The sequence below is a fragment of the Drosophila virilis genome, unplaced genomic scaffold (assembly GCF_030788295.1).
Source record: "Drosophila virilis strain 15010-1051.87 unplaced genomic scaffold, Dvir_AGI_RSII-ME tig00000020, whole genome shotgun sequence".
Taxonomy (NCBI): Eukaryota; Metazoa; Arthropoda; class Insecta; order Diptera; family Drosophilidae; genus Drosophila; species Drosophila virilis.
In genome coordinates this window covers 1,927-13,678 of record NW_027212788.1, presented here as the reverse complement: position 1 = coordinate 13,678, position 11,752 = coordinate 1,927, and the positions used below count along the sequence as shown (strand labels likewise).

At 42.3% G+C, this 11,752-nt stretch overlaps 1 pseudogene; it reads right to left on the bottom strand.

The window, feature by feature from the left end:
• Positions 1–9,308: 9,308 nt before the first annotated feature.
• On the bottom strand, positions 9,309–11,427 carry LOC6635889 (actin-57B-like; annotated as a pseudogene).
• Positions 11,428–11,752: the final 325 nt, after the last annotated feature.

Below are 11,752 nucleotides of genomic sequence, written 5' to 3'. Positions count from 1 at the left end.
TGACAAATGCGGCAAGTCGAGGACCAGCCCACAAAGGCGGCCCAGTCAGCGTTGTCAAAGGAGCTTTCATAAAACTCATATGCAAATGCCTTTTGTGGGCACGGGCAGCAAAAGACATCCAACCTCAAACTCGTTATACACTGTCTACCCAGAGTGTTATGCCATTTAAATATGGCTTTATTTAAAAAAGAAAGTAGCATATCTTGTCAGATATAAGCATTTGAATAACATTTGTTCAACTATCTGGAGAGTCTAACAGATACATTAATATAAATCAATAATCATTTTCATTATTATCAAGCACTTCGTATTAGAAATTTCATTGGCATTAGAATTCGGCTTGGCAATAGCATTAGCATTAGCATCAGCCTTAGCATTAGCATTATCATTATCGTAATCATTATCATTGTCATTACGATTCCCTTTGCATTGACATTGGCATTATCATTAGCAATAACATTAGCATCAGCAATAATAATTATAAATATTATTATCATTATCATTATAAGAAGCGTATTCAAATGTCGCTATTGCCATGTCGCATTTTATCTTGTTTCTATCAACGAAAATTCAATAAGTTGAAGTAGATCTTTTATTTGTGCAAGTGTTTGGCCAAGCTGTATGGTGCCGGGGCGGCACTTGGAGCGGGCCCCGTCAAAATGTCCTTGTGTTCGTGTGTGTGTGTGTGTGTGTGTGTGTGTGTTCAAGGAATTTCATTCAGTGTGCAAATGCAGCGCAGTACTCTGCGGGCTATAAATATATGAAATTTATCAAGTGGCCTTTTGAGTTTCGTATTTTTTTGGCTCTATGAAATTGAGTGTCGAGTATCGCTTCGTCTCGCTCCTGCTTTTGTGACTGTGTGTGCAGTATTTGCATTCAGCTCAGCCCAGAAGCGAGTTTCACCTTGTATCTCAGTTACTATGTGTGTGTGTGTGTGTGTGTGTGTGTGTGTGTGTATCAAACATAATCAAGCACATTGCCATTTTGCTTGCTGTTTTATGAACCTCTTCAGAGGCCGAACAATGAAATGAAAATCAATTTTGGGACGACACTTGAGCTCGAGCGCATTAAAATGGCAACAGTTACAGTTACCTAGAGGGGGGGGAAGGGCAGGGAAGGGGGTGCGGCCGGGTAAGCGTTGTGGGATACACACTCGAAAGGCTGCCCACATTTTGACGAGCTGGACGTGTAATGAGCGCAACTGTCGACGGTGACAGCAAGAGAGAGAGAGAGAGAGAGAGGGGGAAGAGAGAGGTTGAGGGCGTGGAAAACTGAATACAACGGTAATTAAACAAGTTAAATCCGCTCAACAGATGCTCAAGTCAGATTTCATTTCAGCCCCGCTTGTCGTCCTGCGCATCCTTCAGCCTGTGCTTGCCACATCATCAGCATCATCATTATCATTATCATTGTCATCATCGTTGTCATTATCATCAGGCGCATCATTTGTGGTGCACTTAAAAAATTATATAATTCATCAAAAAGTTGTCAGCGAAAAATAATTATGCAGCGCTTGTCTCTGCGGCTCGTTGTGCGCCCCATTGTGTGGGCGCGGCTGAAGGAGGCGCGCCTAATGAGCGCCATTTTGTTGCAGCAGGATAATTACGGTAATTTGCTCCGACTTGAGACGCTGCCGCTGCCTACGCAGCATATCGCATGACACGACGATCGCGACGAGGATCACCGCAACAGTTTCCGACAGGATATATGCGCGCCTGTATACCCTGTAAGCATGTTGGCGACAGTCGCAATCCGATACCCGATACTTTTTTTTTTGTAACGTTTTCAAAGTGAGCCGCCCAGAGCCGCAAGGATCTTATCCTTGGCGGCGTTGAAAGTGAAGTGAAGTTTTCCTTTTTGTGCTGACTTTCAATGAGCTAAGCTGTGCCTTATTTATCGCTCGCAGCAGCTGAGCTACTGATCCTGGCTGTTCGTCCTTAAGTGTCCTTGTGATTAAAGAATGAGCAGCAGCAGCAGCAGCAGCAGCAGCCGAGTTGCTTTTGTTTATCGTTTTGCCAAAATGGTTTCATGCCTGATTTGTCAAACGATTTGTTGTTTATCTGTGTTTTGGCCAACAGTCCTCGACAGGACCTCAGGTAGAGCTTGTCCAGTCTGTACAGCTGCCATCACAGCTCCTGCTCCTGCTGTCTCTTCTTCTGCTGCTGGGCAATTGTGCAGTTAATTGTGTCCTCATTAGCCAATGGTCGCCTCGTCTCTCCACACACACATAATTGACGACATTTTATTTATTTTCTTACCTCTCCTTTGTTTGCAGGCAGTTTTATGAAAGGATCTGCTTTAAGGCCTCACCTTGGCTAGTTTGTGCATTTTGATATTGATACTCTTGTAATGGAAATAGACAAAGATATAGATAATGCATATTTTGTGGTTGGAATTAAATAAAAGTAAATTGTAATGGATCCAGCCTATCAAATTAATATTATATAATTTTTGATGAGATTTAAACTCATGAAGCTAGTTTCATACATTCAAGACTTTGGTCTTAGTTTCAAGCTAAGGCTCAGCTGATTTTTGGACAATTGTCGCAATCATAGTTAAAATATTTATACCAGGACCTTATCCTGTCTATTTAAATACATCTTCATTTGTAATAAGCTCCATATTGGAAATCGAATGGAGAGCGTCGGCAATTATACGAAATAAAACCCCAAAACCCCTTTTCTGCAGACCCAGACCCAGAACGGGCAATAAAAACTGGGTCTGAACCGTCAAGCTGTGCCTATTTATAATGCTAATAAATTAAATAAACAAACAAATATATCAAAAAGCACACGAACACGAGTATTAAATAAAGTGACAACAAAAACGAAAAATAACAAAATACTATTAAATTAAGTTAATCAAATGTGTGCGCTGTGAAATTGAGCAGCTGCTGGCTGTAAATGATGGCAAGGCAGGTTGGTGTAGGTGTGTGTGTGTGTGTGTGTGTTTGTGTGTGTTGGTAGATACACCTTTACTCTAGGCATTCATTCAAAATACAACCACAGGCTCATAAATAATATTAATAAAAAAAAAAAAAGCAGCAACAACAATTGTTCAAGTGTGAGTTTTTGGTGGGGTTAGAGCCGAGTGAGTGTGAAGGTGTGTGTGTGTGTGTGTGTGTGTGTGTGTGCTTGCTGTATATGTGTGTGTGCTCTGTGTCATTGCTGTTAAACTTTGTTTACATTTTGTTTATTCAACGACGCGGAAAACTAGTGACAAGCACACACACACACACCCGCACACACCCGCACACACCCGCACACACACTCGCCCTTCGTGAAGCGTGCTATAAACTATCAAGTCACACCTGACTGAGAATTCGCTACCCCCTTCATTTTGGCCCCCTTTTTTGGTCCTACCAAAAAGCGCGCTGGCAAATGAATGTATTTGATTTTAATTAAATTTCCGTAACTTTTGTCGCAATTTGTAAACTGTTTCTGTTGCCTGCCTCTGCTGCCTCTCGGCTGGCGTGTCAGTTGTTATCGCCTTTCGGTTTGTTTGTTTTAACCAAGTTACTCGTTGCGTTTTATTAATTGCCAGGTGAGCAGCTCGACAGGTGTCGCTGATGACTTTCCTGTGATTTGGATAGGTTTATGCATTTCTTTTATTTATTTTCCTTCGCTCCCTTTTTGCGCCCCGATGAACCTCAGACGTCCTCATTGTAGTACTGCTTTAAGCGAAAACTTTCCGGCTGGCCCAATTCGTGGCAGGTCTCCTTGATGTTGTCCAACTCCCGCAGCAGCTGGGGAGAGCGGGCCAAATGTGTGCGCTCTGCGCATTGCAGAAATATAAAAGAAAAACAGAAATTTGACATAAACATAAATTTGTATCAAAAGTATCTATCAATTATAATTAATTTTGTTATTATTATTATTTCAAGTTTTCTAAGTCCTACATAAAATAATTATTTTGATATATTTAATATTTATTTCCTTGTGACTTGCCTAGTTCGCTGGATATGTGATTGATTGTGGCATTTAGACGCCAGTCATCGTCGGCGAAGGGCATTTTGACTAAACCAAAAAACCGAAAATTTACGTCTTCAACTCGAGCTGTGAGCTGTGAATTTTGAATTTTGAATATAAGAACTGGGCTATGCTTAAGGCATAGCCTGCCTGGAACTGGCATCGAATGTGAAGCATGCCGCATCGATTTCTAGGTCGAGAATGTAGTCAATTTTAGTGGAGCGCAATTGGCCCAATTATTACGCCTGATTTAATAAACTCAATGAAACTCTTAACTGCTCTAAGTGCCCGCTAATCGTAGCGCAGGGAAAGAAAGAAAGAGGGAGGCAGAGTGTGAGAATGGGCATAAAATTGTTATGCGACAGAAAGCACATCAAACGAATTTGATGACAATTGAAGCTGCGCGTCCTTTTCACCATTTTCCGACTGTCTGATAGACGCGCAGGCAGACTTGCTGCCTGCTTCGTTCTTCGTTCTTCGTCCTTCGTCCTGCTGCTGCTCATTCGCGCTAACTGCGGAAGCCGGAAACGCGCCACAAATTGCAATGTTTGAGCAGCGACTGTCGCATTGTTGTTGCCGCCTTCTTCTTTGGCAAATTAATTTTATTTTACTTTACTTTTTTATACTATGTATATATGTGTATATATATCTTTTTTGATCTGCTTGCGTAGGCATGACAAAACGCCAATTGTGCTCAATTGGGTAAACTGACGCTGGAAATTGACAGCAATTTTCTTTTCACTTTTCGCATTTCCCATGATTATGCGGCGATTATAATAAATGCGAATTTCCTTGCCCATTTCCTTAGCTGTGGCTATAAATTTATCAGCCCTTCAGCCACTTCGCAAAGCAATCGAATTGAGTTTTAGAGGCGTGGCCGGGTCAGATATTTTATTTGTGATGTAAAAGAGCGAGACTTAAGAACTAAAGGGAGCTTGTCTCGATTAAATTTGGCTAGCAAAAGTATCTTTGCATAAGTTTGATTAATCTTCAGTCTATTTAAGATGGGACCTCATTTATCATTTAATTACAAGAGTATCTTTGAAATACAAGAGTATCAGCAATAAGCAGTCATTTAAATATATTGAGATACAATAGTATTTTTGAGATACAAATGTATCTCGGAGATACAATAGTATATTTGAGATACAATAGTATATTTGAGATACAATAGTATATTTGAGATACAATTATATCTCGGAGATACAAAAGTATCTGTAGTAAGCAATCATGGTATAAATAATTTGAAGAAATCCAAACATATCACAATATGTAATCGAATATCTGTCAGCTACGGCTATCCGTACAGGGCAACTGCTAGTGCAGCACACCCGACTCGTGCCTGTTGTTTGTTTCTGTGGCTGTCAACACACATTTATTCATAATTCGATGAGCGAAGCCATTTGCCGGGCAGATTTTCTGCTCAACTGCCAATGCGAATGTCAAACTTGCTGTTAGCGTTGCCATCAACAATGTCCTTTCAAGGACGCACCCAGAAAAAAAGAACGGTAAAATTCAAGTGCAAAGCACTTAAAAAAATACACAGATAATATACACGCACGCACACACACACACTCGGGCCGGAGTGTGTGAAATACAGTGCCATTTGTCACAAATTATCAACCATTTAGAGTTAAATCAGGCGCATAATTATTTTTCCAACTGTATGCAGAGACACCTATCCGTGTGCCGGGCAGGTATTAGCCAAAAAGGTGTCATGTGTGCGAGTGTGTGTGTGAGAGAAGCGCACAATGGGTGCGTGTGTGCGTGTGTATATGGGATTTCGGGCCGTCGGATTGTCGCCGCAATTGTTGCAATTTGTTGGCTCTTGTCGCCTTTTCAGCCGGCGGCTTATTTAAATATCGCCCATAGCTGTTAAATAGACACATTACTCGCACTAATTTGTGGGCACTTTGGCTAGCATAATGGCCAGATTTAACGCACTCGAGCTGAAGTGTTCTTAAGTCTCATTTGGCTGAAACTAATCAAGTGGCCAAAGACCTGCTCAGCTCTCGTTTCTCGTTTCTCGGCCGGGCTAAGGATTGTGGCCAAGTCTTCAAATATATTTTTGGGCTGCTTTTATGTAGCTCGAACAACCCCTGTGCACATGTCCAGTCGATTAGAGTCAATTAGCGCGCGATTATAATGGCATTTTGCATGCCCCCACTACCCTTCCCCGCCCCACCCATCAAACTCGCACGCTTTAAAGTCATTGCAGAAATTTGCACATAAATTGCGTAAAGTGCAATTTTTTATTTCAGCCCTAACACGTTTACACAGCACGCGGACAAGAGCCTCCGCTGAGCGGGTGTGGGCTGTGCCTGTACACACACACACACACACACACACATAGACAAATGCCAATCACCCCCATTGATGCACCCCCTTTTGTGTGTGCGTGTGTGTGCCAGTTCGCAGTTGAATGGGTTCCGCTTGTATTATTTGGTCAGCGCACATTGTCAGCCCAATTTCACACAAAAAATGCAATCAAATGTGACGCTTTTATTATTCTTGCGAATCTCGAATCTCTCTCGCCCAAATTGGAGTGGGCCAAATTGAAATCAATCAAATTAAATCGCCTTGTTCGCGCAATTTTATGCAGTCTGCATTTAACGCTCAATATGAAACTCAAAAAAGGGTTCCCCCCCCCCCTGATATATGGAATATACGAGTTAATAACTTGGTAATATTCATGGCGCAAATAAGTCATACCAGGAATTCACTTGTCGCTAAAGAAATTGACAAAGTATCTTTTGCCTATCGCTTTTGATATCGCTTTCTTATCTTCCAACTTGCAAGCGACAAAGTAAACTAGCTTAAGTATACGCAGCTAATAATAATTGTGGTAAATCATTTGTATGGCATATCGCTTTCGTATCTTCCATCTGCAAAGGAGACTAGCTCATTATCTTATATGTACATTTGTGGCATCTAAGTGCAATTAAAGTTTAAGCATGCAAAATATGCGATTTTAAAAAGGTTTTAAGTCTCAGGAGTACTTTGCATACGCTTGAGCGAATACACAAGCTCGGTATTTTTTTCATATTTGGTGGCATCGATAATAATTGAAGTGAAAACAATGTGTGTGCGATGGCGTGTGTGCGTGTGCGACTGTGTGTGTGTGTGTGTGTGTGTGTGTGTGTGTGCATGAGGCGGTCGCAAAGCTTCTTGAAGAACTTGATGCCCTCCTCATTGTGCTTTGTGCCGCGCCAGTCATAAACTAATTGACCATATGGGCCGTTCTGTGTGGCATACTTGAAACTTGGGCGAACGGGTGGAAACGTGTGGAAACGGGGCAACGAGTGTATTTGTGCTCTTTATTATGAATTTCAAATCGAATTTGTATGGAAATTAAATAAAACTGAAAATTGCATTATTTCGACGTGCCCGCTTATTGTGTGCGTGTTTATTTTTGTTTTTGTTGCAAATTGATTAGTGGGCCGAAACTTTTTTGGGGTTGTCGTTGGGCTGTACGATGGGCTGGCTCTGCATTTGGATTTGGCTTTGACAACGTCGCCGACTTTGACTTTGACTTTGCGCATTGTTGTGCAGCGCCCTGTAAAGTGATTCGCTTGAGAAAATGTGGCAAGCCGTTGCCGGCCGAGCCAGGAACTCGACTTCGATCGGCCAGCAATTTGCGCCCATTTTAGCCATCATTTTCTTTTTTCATTTTTTTGCTGGCTAACTGCCAGATTAGGCGCCCATTAATTGGCCATCGTCTGCAGTTGCCAGATGCACACGTATCTGGCCGCCAAACACAATTTTCATTCATGAAGATCGAGTTCTAATTAAACGCCCCAACGTTGACAAACTGTCTGCGTGTGTGTATATTCCCTGCTGCAGCCACAATTTGTGGCAAAACATTCTCTTTTTGTACTCAAGATAGATCATAATGCCAGCTCTTAGGCATTTGGTAATTTGTCTGCTTTGCATTTGGTGCATTATATAGCCGCCAATTTGTTTAATCTGTTGTCAAAATTGTCAGCTTGTTAATGCCCTGTAATTTAAATTATATGGGGTAGCTTAGGAACTCAGCATTATATGAGCACTTCATCGTACTTAAGGTTCCTTCTTGAATTCTTTAATAATTTATAATTTTCACCATTCCTGAACTGCTGGCAGGGTATTTCTTAAACTATACTCATTATACTCTTTGCTAGCTAGTCAAATTTATCAACTCTTCATAATGCAAAAGAAATATTCTATATTTTTAATATATCAAAATTTTTGTTTAGAGATTCGAACAATCCCTCAACTTCCTTGCAGGGTATTTCCCATAGTCCTCTAGCCCTATTCAAGATGCCAATTTCTTTGCTAGCTAGTTGTGCGACATATCGGATCCTTAGAATGCAATAGACATATTATATTTTTATAATATATGTTCTTTGTCTAACAATGTCTGAAAAGGATATGCAGGGTATAATATAGTCGTCTAGCCATGTCTTGAAATTCCTCGTTACGAGTTAAGCGTCAAATCAGATCCTTGGAATGTTAAATGTGGAATATATGTATATATGTATTATATACATAATCGATATGTATAACAATGTGTAAGACGCTTGCAGGGTATTTCTCACAGTCGTCTAGCCTTGTCACATATTCATCTAACGAAAATCCAATGCTTTGATCTTTGCCATGTTCTGGCGATGTTTGCTCCGTTCTGAGCTATCTGCGTCATGGCCTATCGAGTTACTCTTCCTCAGATCGGGCTGTGCATAAACAAATGCTATTTCTCGATATGCTTTTGGCTTTGGAATGCCGCTGTTCTCAGCTAAAAATATCCGAAGAGCATTTGGAATTTTCGAATACACAGGCGTGGGGGCAAAAGCATTTCGAAAATATTTTTGGCCACGATTAGGCAACTGACCAGAAAGCTCTAGAAAGCATGGGAAATATGAAACGCAGCCGGCTGGAACCGGACGGAAAAGCTTTTCTAGTTTTTCGAGTTGCCTGTGAAAATAGAAATCCGGAAACATTCGCCAAGAGAAACGAGAGCAGGCAGCGACAGGCAGCTCGCCATATGGATGCCAGTTCCCACGGTTAAGCCAGCCGAGCCTGAACCCCGCCCAGCCCCTGATCCGCCTACGCCCCATGCCCTGCCCGTTGTGAAAATCATCATCATCATCAGATTTTAGAAAAGAATTAAATCTAAAAAATCGTTTTTATTTATAAATAATTATAAATTCATTTGTTTTTAATTAAAATTACATTCATGCGATCATTTTATATTTCGTAGCAATAGACCCATTTAGACTATTGAAGGATGTTCTATACAAAACAAGAGGCTGGCGTTTCTTAATAAAATAATCAGATGGTTAACATTGATGAAAACACACAAAATAAACAATTAAATGGGGTTCGTTTTCATTACAAAGTGTTCAGTCAGTACAAAAAATAATCTGGAACCAAGGATGATGACACATTGGTTAAATGACATTCAAAAAACAGATGGCTGGGCATCTCGGATGTTCGGAGATGTGTTTGATGTTGTTCTTCTTGTTGTTGGATTGCGTATGTGCAAAGTAGACCCAGAGCCAGGCATAAGACAAGGCATGGGCCACTAGGCAGACGCTGGAGATGATTAGCAAGTAGATGCTTAGAAGCACTTGCGGTGGACAATGCCGGGGCCGGACTCGTCGTATTCCTCCTTGGAGATCCACATCTGCTGGAAGGTAGACAGGGAAGCCAGGATGGAGCCACCGATCCATACGGAGTATTTGCGCTCTGGGGGAGCAATGATCTTGATCTTGATGGTGGATGGGGCCAGGGAGGTGATTTCCTTCTGCATACGATCGGCAATACCGGGGTACATGGTGGTGCCACCAGACATGACAATGTTGGCATACAGATCCTTACGGATATCCACATCGCACTTCATGATCGAGTTGTAGACGGTCTCGTGGATACCGCAAGATTCCATACCCAAGAATGAAGGCTGGAACAGGGACTCGGGGCAGCGGAAACGCTCGTTGCCGATGGTGATCACCTGACCGTCGGGAAGTTCATAAGACTTCTCCAGGGAGGTGGAGGCGGCAGCGGTGGCCATCTCCTGCTCGAAGTCGAGGGCAACATAGCACAGTTTCTCCTTGATGTCACGAACGATTTCACGCTCAGCGGTGGTGGTGAAAGAGTAGCCCACGCTCGGTGAGGATCTTCATCAGGTAGTCGGTCAAATCGCGACCAGCCAAAATCCAGACGGAGGATGGCGTGGGGCAGGGCATAACCTTCATAGATGGGGACGGTGTGGGAGACACCATCACCGGAATCCAGAACGATACCGGTGGTACGACCGGAGGCGTACAGGGAGAGCACAGCCTGGATGGCGACATACATGGCTGGCGAGTTGAAGGTCTCAAACATGATCTGGGTCATCTTCTCGCGGTTAGCCTTGGGGTTCAGGGGGGCTTCAGTCAGCAGGACTGGGTGCTCCTCGGGGGCAACACGCAGCTCATTGTAGAAGGTGTGATGCCAGATCTTCTCCATATCATCCCAGTTGGTGATGATACCGTGCTCAATTGGGTATTTCAGGGTGAGGATACCTCTCTTGGACTGAGCCTCATCACCGACATACGAGTCCTTCTGGCCCATACCGACCATCACACCCTGGTGGCGTGGACGACCGACAATTGAGGGGAAGACGGCACGGGGTGCGTCATCACCGGCGAAAACCGGCCTTGCACATGCCGGAGCCTGCATAGCAAAGACACAAACCAAACGTCCGTTAGCAAAAATACGAAAAAAAAAACTACAAATCAGGGCGACCCCAAACGGATAGAGTACTTCGTGGGAAATTTCCCAAAAAAATGTGAGATAATTTCCAACTGATCAAATTTAGGGGATGACTCCCGAGCAAAGTGCTCTAGAAATGTGATCAAGGGAAATTTCTTGAAATATTTGGAATTTTCCATTTTCAATTATTTTGGGGAATGTGTTGGATAACATGTGTATCTTTTTTATTTGTTCAGAAAATTGTTATTGAGAAACTATGTCAAAATCTTTGGAAAATGTTCAGTGGAAGTATGTGTAGATACATTTTTGTTGGATTTCTAGGGAAGTTTTTGTTCTTCTCGAAAATATCACAATTCTTTTGGGGAATGTGTTGGAAAATGTTTGTTGGGGAAATTGTTATTGTGAAAATTCGCAAATTAGTTTTGCTCAAGTTTTGTTAATGCACATCTTTTGTGTGTTGCACTTTTGAACACTGCACTGATTGATCCTTGAAAATATAATCCACAAATAAAGTGTATAATCCGTTTCTCTATCCGTTAATAGTTGTCCAGCTATCTATTTTCTTTGATTTCATTTCTTTTTTTTTCGGTATACGCACCATTGTCAACGACCAAAGCAGCAACCTCATCGTCACACATTTTGTCTGGGGTTTGTTTGTATTACGGTACCACGGGTGAATTTAAATCAAGAAATACGGCAATGTGTACGCTTTGGAACACAACTGACTGACTAACGTATCCCCGCGTTGGTACACGGATTTTATACCAGCAGCGATTTGTCTTGGCGTTCAAGAAAATTGAACATCGTCACAGCCGTTGGGTCCCCGCCAGCCCCCTCAGCCCCTGTACAGGCCATCAGCAGCAGCAGCATAGCATCAAAAGCAATACCAACAGAAACAACAACAACAACAACAACAAGAACACAAATATAGCTAGAGATATTCATGCAGACACAGCTACAAATACAGCAACACATGCTCGCTCATGGATATCTGCGCCCACCTTCGGCAACGGCAGCGACGCCTAAAAATAGATCCTTAGCATAGGGGGGGGCCG